The sequence below is a fragment of the Saimiri boliviensis genome, chromosome 2, assembly GCF_048565385.1.
Source record: "Saimiri boliviensis isolate mSaiBol1 chromosome 2, mSaiBol1.pri, whole genome shotgun sequence".
Lineage (NCBI taxonomy): Eukaryota > Metazoa > Chordata > Mammalia > Primates > Cebidae > Saimiri > Saimiri boliviensis.
Genome location: NC_133450.1, coordinates 129,881,093 through 129,895,380, shown reverse-complemented (window position 1 = coordinate 129,895,380; position 14,288 = coordinate 129,881,093). Strand labels below are relative to the sequence as shown.

The following is a 14,288-nucleotide window of genomic DNA, read 5'->3' as shown; positions in this document are numbered from 1 at the left end:
GAGATTACAAGCATGTGCCACCACACACAGCAAATTAAAAAAAAAATTTTTAGGCCAGAAGCAGTGGCTCACGACTGTAGTCTATAATTCCATCACTCTGGGAGGCTGAGGAGGGCAGATCACCTGAGATCAGGAGCTCGAGACCAGCCTTGCCAACATGGTAAAAACCCTGTCTCTAATAAAAATAAAAAGTTAGCCAGACATGGTGGCACATGCCTGCAGTCCCAGCTACTCAGGAAGCTGAGGCAGGAGAATCTCTTGAACCCGGAAGGCGGAGGTTGCAATGAGCCAAGATTGCGCCACTGTACTCCAGCCTGGGCAACAAAGTGAGACTTCGTCTCAAAAAAAAAAAAAAAAAAAAAAAATGTTTTTAAGAGATGGGGTCTCACTATGTTGCCCAGGCCTGGTCTCAAACTCCTGGTCTCAAGCAATCCTCCCGGCCTTGGCCTCCCAAAGTGCTGGGATTACAGGCATGAGCCACCACACCTGGCCAACTGAGACTCCTTTATTATAGAATTTTATAATAATTTTGAATAAAGAATTCATGAAATTGTACATCTGGGAATTACTGCAATGAAGATTTAATGTTGTAGCCAAATATCTGTTCACATTCCCCATGGTTTCTGTACCCTGACTTCTTGTCAGGTATAAATTCCTAGTTCAGTCCACCAGCTTCCAGAGGCACTGACTCCAACCCCTGGGCTTGGGCAAAGCCTGTGATTTGCATCTCATCATTCAGAGCATCTTATTCCCCTGCCCAGAGCTGGTTCATCTCTGAACACACAAGCCAGGTCAGAATTAATGAGTCAAACCTTCCTTTTATTTACTTCAGACAGCTAAGGTTGGCCGGGTGTGATGGCTCACATCTGTAGTCCCAGCACTTTGGGAGGCTGAGGCAGGCAGATCTCAAAGTCAGGAGATGAAGACCATCCTGGCCAAGGTGAAACCCCATCTCTACTAAAAATACAAAAAATGGTTGGGCCTGGTGGCGCACGCCTGTAATCCCAGCTACTCAGGAGGCTGAGGCAGGAGAATCGCTTGAACCCAAGAGGTGGAAGTTGCAGTAAGCTGAGATCACGCCACTGCACTCCAGCCTGGTGACAGAGGGAGACTCTGTCTCAAAAACAACAACAACAAAAAACAACAACAACAACAAATCAGCTCAGGTTGAATTTCTTAAAATTTACATCAGAAAGAGCCCTCATCGATACAACTGCATATTCAGAAATGGGTTTTAATCTTTAATTCAGAATGGGTTTATACACATGCCCAGCATTCCTTCAATCATATATATATATATTTAAATCTAAACACTTTTAGTAGTTATAGGACTGGTTAAGGTTTTTAATTTCTTCTTCAGTCGCTTTCAGTTAAGCTACATTTTGAAAGAAATTTGTCTGTTTTACCTAAACTTTCAGATGTAAATAGCATGATGCTATTTCCAATATCCTTTTATGATAGCTTAACGGTCTACTGAATCCATAGTGTTTTCACCTTTTTCATTTCATTTCGGTATTTATACCTCTTTTTTCTTCCTTAACAGTTTCACTGGAGCTTTGTCGACTTTACCATTATTTTCCCCTTTTAGAAAGACAGGGTCTCACTCTGTCACTCAGGCTGGAGTGAAGTGGCATGATCATAGCTCACTGTAGCCTGAAACTCCTGAGCTCAAGCAATCTGCCCTCTCCTCCTGTCCAAAGTCCTGGGATTACAGGTGTGAGCCACCATGCCTGGCCCCAGATGGAAACTATTTAAGGCTGGGCGCAGTGCCTCACGCCTATAATCCCAACACTTTAAGAGTCTGAAGTGGATGGGTTGCTTGAAGTCAGGAGCTCGAGACCAGTCTGGGCAACATAGTGAGACCCCATTTCTACAAAACATACAAAAATTAGCTGGGCATAGTGGCACATACTTGTTGTCCCGACTACTCAGGAGGCTGAGGCAGGAGGTGACAGGGACTGCAGTGAGCTGAGATCACACCCACTCCACTCCAGCCTGAGCACTACAGTGAGACCTTGTCTCATACAAATATATATGTACACACATATATAAAATATATATACATATACATATGATACATATATATGTATATATTCTATATACATATATAAACAATATATATATATAATTTTCCCACTGAATATTTTCTATTTGAATTTCCTTTAAATTCCTTTAGTACCATTCTGCTGGCAATAAATCTTGATGTCTCTTGGTCTAAAAGTTTCTCTTTTGTTTTTATTTATTTTTGAGATGAAGTCTTATTCTGTCACCGAGGCTGGAGTGCAGTGGCATGATCTCAGATCACTGCAACTTCTGCCTCCTGGGTTCAAGTGACCCTCCACCCTCAGCCTCTCAAGTAGCTGGGACTACAGGTGCCCACCACCACATGCAGCTAATTTTTATATTTTTAATAGAGACGAGCTTTCACCATGTTGGCCAGGCTGGTCTCAAACGCCTGACCTCAGGTGATCTGCCCGCCTTGGCCTTCCAAAGTGCTAGGATTACAGGCATAAGCCACTGGGCCCAGCCTAAAAATTTCTTTACTTTTGAAATAAATAAAAATTTATCCTTCATTTTTTGAAAGACATTTTTGTTGGGTACAGAACTCTAAGCTAATAGGTTTTTTTCTTTCGGTACTTTGAAAATGTCGCTCTGTTGTCTCTGGTTCACAGGATATGACCAGGAATCACTGTTATTAGTAACTTTGTTCCTCTGTAATGTGTCTTTTCTTCCGGCTGCTTTGAAAGCTTTTGATCTTGATCACTGGTTTTCTGGCAATCTGATTATGAGATACCTTGGATTTCTTTACGTTTGCTCTGTTTGGGGTTTTTGAGCTTCGTAGTTTGCAGTTTTCATCAAATTTGGGAAATTTCCAGCCACTATTTCTCCAAATATTGTTTCCATTCCCTCCTCTTCTCCTTCTGGAACTAAGTTACACGTATCTTAAATCAGCTGATTTTATACCACAGGCTGCACACATAAATTTGTTTTTTGTTTTTTGGGTTTTTTTTTTTTTGAGATGGAGTCTTTCTCTGTGGCACAGGCTGGAGTGCAGCAGCACATTCTCGGCTCACTGCAACCTCCGCCTCCTGGGTTCAAGCGATTCTCCTGCCTCAGTCTCTCAACTGGCTGGGATTACAGGCACCTGCTACTAACCCCGGCTGATTTTTATATTTTTAGTAGAGACGAGGTTTCCCCGTGTTGGCCAGGCTGGTCTTGAACTCCTGGCTTCCAGTGATCCGCCCACCTAAGCCTCCCAAAGTGCTGGGATTACAGGTGTGAGCCATTGCACCCAGCATTTTATATATCGTATTTTGATCTGCAGAAGTTCTATTTCAGTCTTTTTTGGATCTTTTCTTTCACTCATCATTATGCTTCTGTTTTTATCCACATTCTTGGGTGTGAAACATATCTGTAAATCACTTTAAAGTCTTTGTGTGCTAACTGCATCATCCCTTGTCATTCTAGGGTCTGCTTCCCTTGCTTTTCTTCCTGGTTAATACCACATTTCTTTGCTTCTCTGCATACCTAGTTATTATTTATTAGATGCTAGACACAATTTATTTTTACATGTTTGGGTGCATCCTTTCAAATACAGTCAGGGCTTTGTTCTGAGAACGTAATCAAGGTATCTGTAATCAGTTAGGGTGAGTCTGGAGCAGCCTATTAGTCTATGGATAGTTCAGCCCCACTGCTAAGGCAACCCTTCTGAGGAATCTACCTGATGCCAGAGATGAAAAAGCTGCTCTGAACCCACGCTAACAAGGATGAAAAGGCAAGCCTTCAAAAGATCTGCCTGATACTACCCTGGGTGGTGCGAACACAAACTATTCCCAGCCCTGTGTGACTGATGTCCAAGAAGTACTTGGCCGCCTCCTTTTTGGCAGTTCTCTTCCTAGCTTTGAGTTGCCTCCTCTCAGGCATGTGCAGACCAGAACGCAGCCAACACCTCAAGGGGGTCCTTCTGCAAATCTCTGGAGCTCTCTCTCTAACCTGCTCCCTCCTCTGTTTTCCTCCACAAATTCTAGCTGTCTTGTCCTCCCCAATTTCTGCTGTTTCATCACTTTAGTGAAGCCAGTGGGCTTTGCCTGACTCCTCTCTTCCTGCCCTGAAACATGGAAACTGCCTGAGGACAAACTAAGGTTGTTTGTGTCAATAAAGTTTTATTTGAACAAGTCCACATCCATTCACTTACACACTTAGGATGAAAGCAGGCACAGAGCAGAGCAGAGTGGTTGTGACAAACAGCATCCAGCCCACAAAACCTAAAATGGTTACCATACAGCCCTTTATAGAAAAAAAGTATACAGTCTTGTGCTGTGGGGTATAAGCTGGAATACTGTAGGCTTGTTTCATTTGTTCCCCTTATTTCAAGGAACACAGTCTAACCAGCCTTCTGTCAAATGTATGAAAACTGTTACTTCATATATTTTCTTTAGTTTTCAAGTTGTTTAAGATATAAGTCAACTTGGGACTAGGACGAGACAAGTGAGGTACTTGTCTTAGGCACAGATTTTAAGGAAATGCCAAAAAAACTTGGTAATAGAGATAAAATCAAAATTAATGAAAAAACCCATGAGGTACAAAACACCACAATTTTATATATAACACCAGTAACGGTGTCATGCCACGCCATGTTGGAGCCTGAGACAAAAATAAAAATTATTAATACTGATCTTGTCTTTATTTAAAATTTTGGTTTGGGGCCAGACGTGTGGCTCACCCCAATTAATTTCAGCACTTTGGGAGGCTGAGCTGAGACGGGAGGAAGGATTGCTTGAGTCCAGAGATTGAGATCAGTTTGTACAACATAGTGAGACATTACTATATAAAAACAAAAAATTATCCAGACGTAGTGGCATGTGCCTGTAGTCCCAGCTACTTGGGAGGCTGAGGTGGGAGTATGTATCACTTGAGCCCTCCCAGCTATATTACCATAGCTGTACTGAGTTATGATTGCTCCGTTGCACTCCAGCCTGGGCAACAGAACAAGACCCTGTCTTTAAAAATAAAAAATAATTGTTTTCCATCCTGGAATTTTTTTTGCATAAAATTTGATTTTTAAAAAGTACTGCATATTAAAATATTAATAATCTCCATTACTGAGATTCTGGGTGTCCCTTTAAATTTTGTACTTGAGGCAAGTACCTCACTTGCCTTACCCTAGTCCTGGCGGGGTGGGGGGGGAGCGGTGTGAATCACCTCTAATTCCATCATGGCAGAAATGGAAGTCTCCGGAAATAACTTTCTTACTAAGTGGAATCAGACTAATACTTTATCACTGTAAGAGTTTATCGGAACTGCCAAACTTAATGTTTTCCTTCTCAGAGATGTCTTTGAAAAAGAGATTACTTCAGTGTGAAACATTATGCTCTAATTACTTCTGTTTGCAACTAACAGTAGGGAATGTACATATTCCCACATATATCCATCAGAGGCAATCATTAGATGTGTGTCAAATGGATATAAATTAGTAAACAAAAGGACTCTGCAGACATGAAGGTACTATGAGAACATAAAACTTTCTTCTAATTACTAAATAAATACAGGCACACAAAGATACTGTGACTGTAAAATAAGTGAGTAATTATACAGCATCTGGGTGATACACTGACAGTATGAGGTATACCAAAAACAGCCACCTGCATTAACAGCTGCCCAGTCAATTTCTTGACTGGTGAAAGTAACTGCTCAGTCTCCAAACACACAAATTCAACTAAAAGCAAATCATGGCCGGGTGCAGTAGCTCATGCCTGTAATCCCAGCACTTTGGGAGACCAAGACAGTCGGATCACTTGAGGTCAGGAGTTCCAAGACCAGCCAGGCCCACATGGTAAAACCCTGTGTCTACTAAAAATAAAAAAAAATTAGCCAGAAGTGGTGGCATGCACCTGTAGTCCCAGCTACTTGGGAGGCTGAGGCAGGAGAATCGCTTGAGCCCAGGAAGCAGAGGTTGCAGTGAGCTGAGATTGCACCACTGCACTCCAGCCTGGGTGGCACTCCAGCCTGGGTGACAGAGTGAGTCTCAGTTTAAAAAAAAAAAAAAAAAGCAAATCAACCAATAAGCCAATAAGCTTCTCTCTTGGTTTTGTAGGATTAGCATCCTTTTGAAATTAGCCTGCTCATTTTGTAGGCGTTCCCAATTCCCAATCCTACCTCATCAATATGCCAGGAGGGCACTGGGCAAGCGAAAGGACTCATCCACATGACAGTGAAAGCTTCCACCATGAGCTGATTTCCACAGATTCTCTACAGCATGCATTTCATAGAAGGCACAGGTGCAGGAAAATGTTTTCAAAAGTACTGATAAAAAAGGTGTTTTTTAAATTAAAAGTGTTACGGTATTACATTTAGTGGGCAAATGAAGATTATGAAATTTAAAAGGATAATTATCATGAAGAAATTGTCTAGAACTCATGGAATTCAATTTAGCCATCACACACCATCAAATTCACAACATACCCCCTCCAACACACCCTTCCTTTTGCATCTGCTGCTGCTTCTGAGCCGGCCTCTGGGAGTGAGCTGACCCCACCCTGCTGGCTCAGCATCCCCTCCCTCACCATGGGTGGACTTGCAAACTCCGCTCCAGCCACAATGACTGTCTCCTTCCATGTTTTTGTTCTTCCACAGTCTGTCAGACACTTCATCCGCAAGATTGCATTCAAGTATCTTGACAACTGCTATTTATCACTAGACTCATGTTTTCCCCTAAACTTTAAGCTCCTTTAGAGCAGGGAGCATGCTAAATTTATCCTGCAGTCTCATGCCTAGCAGGACAGCAGGCACACCCAGCAGGCATCACTTGTTTGTTGAATTAAACTCCCACAAGCATCTTTTCTCTACCTCTCCCTTCCCAGGGAAACTGACCCTACCTCCTGAAATCCTGGTCCTGTAAGGACACCCATCACAACGCTTATAAGCCTGTACTCACCTTGCTTACTTCTCTCTCTCTCCCATCTGACACTGAGCTTTCTGAAGACAGAAATGTGTCTTGTTCAGGTTTGCATCCTCACCACTTACAATGGTGCTGGCCACACAGTACGCATTTGATACATATTAGTCTTCATTATTAATTTACTTCTTGTAGTTATTAATTTATTCCTCACAACTATAAATCTGCCTGTTACAGAAATGAGGAAACTAGAGGACAAAGATTCAGCAGCTTCTCAACATGATACGTTACTAAGTGGCAGAGTGGTCTACCTCTGGAGTCAGTATTCTCAACTGCTATGTCTGTTATCACACCTCGATTATCTCATCAAAGGCAGGCTCACTGACTTGTGCCGTAAAAATCAACAGTTATGCTGTTAAATCAGATCTGCCATTTGCATGCTCAGATTATTTTAGAAAGGTCATTCAATGCTCCAACTCTGCTGGCCGGAGTCTGGATTATTGAGTAACTAAAACAATTACATCAACCAACTTGCCCAAAGTCAGAGCTAAAAGGACTAAAACCCCGGTCTCAAGGACCCAACAATTTGACCACACTATTTTTGCTGGCTTTGACACCTGGCAATTCAAACCCTGCACAATTATCTCATTCCTCAAATTTTCCAAAATCTCAATAATGCCCAATAGATGTATCTGGCCCATTTTAAAACCAAGTATCTTTTTTTTCATTGTTTTGAATTTCAGCATTGATATAGCCAGAGTTTGTTTAATCCCTTAGGACTAACATGACATTCATAACCTGATGCACCATTAGCTGAACCAAACAGGGCTAATTTCTGACTTCAAGGATGATTTTAAGATCTCGGCTAGGCTAAAAGAAACTTTATCACATCATTTAAATTATTGTTTGGTGGCCGGGCGCGGTGGTTCAAGCTTGTAATCCCAGTACTTTGGGAGGCCGAGGCCATGGTAGAGATCGAGACCATCCTGGTCAACATGGTGAAACCCCGTCTCTACTAAAAATCCAAAAAATTAGCTGGGCATGGTGGTGCATGCCTGTAATCCCAGCTACTCAGGAGGCTGAGGCAGGAGAATTGCCTGAACCCAGGAGGCGGAGGTTGCGGTGAGCCGAGATCGTGCCATTGCACTCCAGCCTGGGTAACAAGAGCGAAACTCCGTCTCAAAAAAAAAAAAAAAAAAAAAAAATTATTGTTTGCAAGGCAGGCGCGGTAGCTCACATCTGCAACCTCTGCACTTTAGGAAGTCGAGGTGGAAGGATCGCTTGAGGCCAGGAGTTCAAGACCAGCCTCAGCAACATAGTGAGACTGCATCTTTATAAAACTATAAAAAATGTAACATTAGCCAGGTGTGGTGGCATGCACCTGTGGTCCCAGCTACTTGGGAGGCTGAGGTGGGAGGATGGCTTAAGTCCAGGAGGTTGAGGCTGCAGTGAGCTGTCATTGTACCATTGCAGACCAGCCTGGGCAACATAGCAAGACCTTGACTAAAATTTAAAAAAAAAAAAAAAAAGAAAGAAACCAAAAACACTCCATGAAACTTACTTAATTCCTAGCTACTCTAACATGAAAATTGAGTAGAATTATTTAGTTTACCAAACTTAAACATTTCTTATTAACCTGCTCTCTCATCTCCTGTGTTTTCCTCCACAAATTCTAGCTGTCTTGTCCTCCCCAATTTCTGCCATTTCATCACTTTAGCGAAGCCAGTGGGCTCTGTCTGACTTCTCTCTTCCTGCCCTGAAACATGCAAACTGCCTCTCGAGACAAACTAAGGCTGTTGGTGTCAATATAGTTTATTTATTTATTTATTTTTATTTTTTTAAGACGGGGTTTCACCATATTGGTCAGGCTGGTCTTGAACTCCTGACCTCAGGTGATCTGCCCGCCTCAGCCTCCCAAAGAGCTGAGATTACAGCCGTGAGCCACTGCGCCCGGCTTGTGTCAATAAAGTTTTATTGGAACTTAGATTTGGATGAGGAGGAGGAAAGGGCAAGGGAAGAATGGAATGGCTGTTCTGTGCTACTTAGTCATAGTCAAAGCTTTTCATGGGGAACAAGAAGCTGTTTTTGTAGCAATATACCACAGTGAGTTTCTTTCATTTTTGCTTATGGCACTGTGATAGGTTTCCCTGATGTCTTACCTGAAATCATAATCAAACATTCATTACCACTGCATACTTATTTTATTCCTAAAACATAAAATGTCACACATATTTTTACAGCTAGAGAAGAGTCACATTAAAAATTTAAGATAGATAGTATAACACTTCTTTGAATTTAATATTCTTCATGCTATGTAAGTTCTCTAGAATAAATTTACTTCATAATCAAATGTGGCCACCCACCCCACCTTGCTACAATTGCTAGACACATGTATAGTACAAACTTTCCAGAGTACCATCCAATGATCATATATACCACAGTGTAAAACGTTTCCAGCTCACCTGGAATTCTCACCTAAGTGGCCTCTGAAATAAACTATATTCTGCAATGTTGGCTTCTGCCTAATACAGTAATGATTCACTGCAGTTTACACCATGAATTTAAATAGAGATTCGTTATACAACCACAAATCTCTTAGGTTTCTCCAAAAATTAATCAATATCTTGAACATAAAATTTTCTATTCTTGACAATCAGTATACAAATAAAATGGCTACATTAATAAAATCTTCTGTCAGAAAATTATGAAAATAAACCTTTAAATGTAGGTTAGAGCAGTGGCAGTGCTGCTAAACAACTTCAGAAAAGCGAGGTAGGGGCATCCACAAGCCAGGCACAGAGTGAGCAGGTGCACAGGCCCTGAGCAGCCCCAGACTCCTGGACTGTGTGCTGGCAGCATGCCTTGCACACAGCACTGGCTCTGCCCCAGATGGTCACAGGCAGCTGGGACCAAATCACCCACCAAATGTATATATCGTGTAGATATACATTCTAGAGACAGGGTCTTGTTCTGTCACCACAATGGAGTGCAGTGGCACAATCACAGCTCAGTGTAACCCTTAAACTCCTGGCCTCGAGTGATCCTTCCACCAATGTGCTGGTATTATAGGCATGTGCCACCATGCCCAAATTATTTCAACTTTCATTTTAGGTTTAGAAGTACATGTGCAGGTTTGTTATATAGGTAAACTCCTGTCACCAGGGTTTGTTGTACCAATTATTTTGTAACCCGGGTATGAGGCCTAAAACCCAATGGTTATTTTTCCTGACCCTCTCCCTCCTCCCATCCTCCACCCTTGAGGAGGCCCCACTGTCTGTTGTTCCCTTCTTTGTGTCCATGTGTTCTCATCACTTAGCTCCCACTTGTAAGTGAGAACATTCAGTACTTGGTTTTCTGTTCCCGCGTTAGTTTGCTGAGGATAATGGCCTCGGGCTCCCAACCATGTTCCTGCAAAAGACAGGATGTCATTCTTTCTTACAGTTGCATTGTATTCCATGATGTAAATGTACCAAATTTTCTTTATCCAGTCTGCCATCATAGGCGTTTAGGTGGATTCCATGTCTTTGCTATTGTGAATAGTGCTGCAATGAACATATCTTTATGGTAGAACGATTTATACCTCTTTGAGTATATATAACCAGTAACGGGACTGCAGGTCGAAAGTAAGTTCTGTTTCTAGCTCTCTGAGGAATCACCATACTGCTTTCTGCAATGGTTGAACTAGTTTACACTCCACCAGCAGTATATAAGTGCTCCCTTTTCTCCACAACCTCACCAGCATCTTATTTTTGGCTTTTTAATAATGGCCATTCTGACTGGTGTGAGACGGTATCTCACTGTGGTTTTGATTTGCATTTACTTTAATGGTCAGTGATTTGGGCTGTTTTTCATATGCCTGCTGGCTCCATGCATTCTTTTGAAAAGAGTGTGTGTGCCCTTTGCCTACTTTTTTTTTTTTTGAGACAAAATCTTTCTCTGTCGTAGGCTGGAGTGCAGTGGCACAATCTCGCCCCAATTCAAGCTATACTCCTGCCTCAGCCTCCCGAGTAGCTGGGATTATAGGCACCTGCCACCACACCCAGCTAATTTTTGTATTTTTAGTAGAGGTGTGGTTTCACCATGTTGGCCAGGATGGTCTTGATCTCCTAACCTCGTGATCCACCTGCCTTGGCCTCCCAAAGTGCTAGGATTACAGGCGTGAGCCACCACATCCAGCCCTTTGCCCACTTTTAATTTTTTTTTTTCCCCTAAATTTAAGTTTCTTACAGATGCTGGATATCAGACCTTTGTCAGATGCATAATTTACAAATATGTTCTCCATGCTGTAGGATGTATATTTACTCTGTTTAATAGTTTCTTTTGCTGAATAGAAGCTCTTAAGTTTAATTAGATCCCATTTGTCAATTTTTGCTTTTGTTGCAATTGCTTTTGGCATTTTCATCATGAAATCTTTGTCAGTTCCTATGTCCAGAATGGTATTTGCTGAGGTTGTCTTCCAGGGCTTTTACAATGTTGGTTTTACATTTGAGTCTTCTATTTTGAGTTGATTTTTGTACATGGTATAGGGAAGGGGTCAGTTTCAGTCTTCTGCATGTGGCTAGCCAGTTGTCCCAGCACCACGGATTGAATAGGGAGTCCTTTCCCCGCTGCCTCTGTCAGCCTTGACGAAGATCAGATGGCTGTAGGTGTGCGGTCTTGTTTCTGGGCTCTCTCTTTTGCTCCACTGGTGTCTGCTTTTGCACCAGTACCATGCTGTGAGGTTGCCGCATCCCTATAGCATAGTTTGAAGTTGGGTAACAGAATGCCTCCAGCTTTGTTCTTTTGCTTAGACTATCTTGGCTATTTGGGCTCTTTTTTGGTCCATATGAATTTTAAAGCAGTGTTTTTCTAGTTCTGTGAAGAAGGTCCTTAGTAATTTGCCAAGAATCACACTGAGTCTGTAAATTGCTATGGGCAGTATGCACACCCAATTTTTTTTTTTTTTTTTTTTTTTTGAGAGGAGTCTAGCTATGTTGCCCAGGCTGGAGTGCAGTGGTGCAATCTCAGCTCACTGCAACCTCCACCTCCAGGGCTCAAGCAATTCTCCTGCCTCGGCCTCCTGAGTAGCTGGGATTACAGTCACCCACCACCATGTCCATCTAATTTTTGTATTTTTAGTAGAGACAGGCTTTCACCACGTTGGCCAGGCTGGTCTTGAACTCCTAACCTCAGGTGATCCACCCACCTCAGTCTCCTGAAGTGCTGGGATTACAGGCGTGAGCCACTGTGCCCAGCCAGTGCTTGATAAATATTAAATGAATAGAGTGGGTTACAGACCAGGGCTTAGAAAATGTATTTGTTAAAAAGATACTTTTCTTCTTTAAAAATGCTAAGAAAGTAGATGACTTTTCTGAAAGATTTTATGTTTAAAAAAAATAAAGTCATGTAAAGTATTCTCACCACCAAAAAAGATAACTATTGAGTTTATCTTTATACTTGCTAATTTGCTAGACTTAACCTTTCCATAATATATACTTCAAAATATCATGTTGTACATGATAAATATATATACAATTTTATGTCAACTAAGAAAAATAAATTTAAGGGAAAAAAAGGATACTTTTCTTCTCAAACTTATTTTCCAAGTACAAAATTAAACCTCAGTACCAATTGGCTTCCAGGCATTAAATTACATTTTAAAATTATCCTTATTAAAGGTGATACAGGAGCTGCTTTTCATCAACTCATATATTAGAAGCCTTGTGCTAAGTTACTATTATGAATAGAACTTTTAGATAAGCAAATCTGAAAGCAAGAAATGAATTTGTTTTATAAGGTATGAAGCTGTAAGTTACAATAAACCAAACTACCCCGATGATGAATGATAAAACTGCCCAGCACTATTAGATATTCTCAAAATCCGGGGCCAAAAAAAAAAAAGGAAAACAAACCAAGAACTGAAGGTTGGCCAGGCGCAGTGGCTCATGCCTCTAATCACAGCACTTTGGGAGACCAAGGTGGGCAGATCACCTGTGGTCAGAGACCAGCTTGGCCAACATGGTGAAACCCCATTTCTACTAAAAAAAATACCAAAAAAATCAGCCAGGTGTGGTACTACGTACCTGTAACCCCAGCTACTTGGGAGGCTGAGGCAGCAGAATTGCCTGAGGTGGGAGGTGGGGAGCGGATTTGCAGTGAGCAGAGATTGTGCCAATGCACTCTAGCCTGGGCAACAAGAACAAAACTCCACCTCAAAAAAAAAAAAAAAAAAAAAAAATTAAAAAAAGAACTGAGGGTTTTGAGTTAAAATTCTAAGCCAAGAAAGGCTCTTGCATTCTGAGCAACAAGACTGATGGCTGGGGCTGAGGGAAGCAGCTTACCCCATGAAAGGGCAGCAGGCAGCACTGGGCCAGAGAGCAAGGCAGGCCAGGAGCACCCGGGAGAGCTGGACAGCGAGGCAGCAGGACCTGGCCTGACTGAAGTCCCAGCACTCCATGCTCTATCTGCAACAGTTCAGAAGAGCCAGAGGCCTCCCTTCACCATGTGCTCAACCAAGAGCCTACATTATCCTCTTCTTTGAAAAATCTTTTACCTCCACCTGCTGAGCTCGAGCACACAGTTTCAACACTGTGGTGGAGGTTACTCAGAAAACAGAAGTCACCTTGTTATGTCAATGCCCTGCTCACTGTGTGATCCTCCTGTGTGGCTTAGATGGATTTCCTCACTGTATGGATGGCAAACAAGGACCCCAAAAAGAAATCCAGGCAAAAACTGCACCCTTTTAAAGACCTAGCTCAGAAGTCACATAGCACCACCGTGCCATACTGCTGGGTGAGGGGGGCCACACACACAGCCCAGGCACACCTCTTTGTCAAAGTCCCATGAGATAAGAATATGGAGAACAGGAGAAATCACTGAGAATACTTAGGAAAACACAATGGCACCCTAAGTGAGTTCTACAATAAAATCTCAGTCTTCTTTCAAGATTGGAAAATCAACAACCAGGGGTTCAATGGAATCTGGCTAAAAAAATCAATTTGTATTTCAACCCTTATAAGGCGAACCTCTTATTACATGTAATAAGTTGCAACTTGAAGGTTGAGTCTAAATTATTACATTGCCCTGCCTTAGTAAATACAGTATCATGACCTTGATTGAATAGGTGGTGATTCAGATTTGCCCCGGGGTAACTGCTGGGCACTGCAGCTTCTCTATAAGAACACAGAATACCACAGACAGGCAGAAATGCAGGTGTCAGGCCAGAATTTATCTCGACATTCCAGTCTGCAGGCTCGGCTATGCACGCATCTCTCATCACAGCACACAGCATTAAGGGCAGAGGTCATGCCCTTTGCCCCTCCCATGGGTGACTCCAGCACACTGAGTAGAAATTCAATAAATAACTAGAGGAAAGGAAGACAGGAATTAAAAAAAAAATTCTAAATTACAGTCT

At 42.1% G+C, this 14,288-nt stretch overlaps 1 protein-coding gene across 11 annotated transcripts in view; it reads right to left on the bottom strand.

Annotated features, from left to right (window-relative positions):
• TRAF3 (TNF receptor associated factor 3) overlaps window positions 1–14,288 on the bottom strand; it is a 133,988-nt gene that overhangs the window by 63,164 nt on the left and 56,536 nt on the right. For 5 of the 11 annotated variants that reach the window (XM_074394336.1, XM_074394335.1, XM_074394334.1 and 2 more), the window contains one exon: window positions 6,157–14,238. The exons of 4 other annotated variants lie outside the window; for them this stretch is intronic. The gene's annotated coding sequence lies outside the window, so the exon portion shown is untranslated. The remainder of the gene's footprint in view (window positions 1–6,156; window positions 14,239–14,288) is intronic. 2 more of the 11 variants (XM_074394338.1, XM_074394337.1) reach the window with 2 other exon arrangements.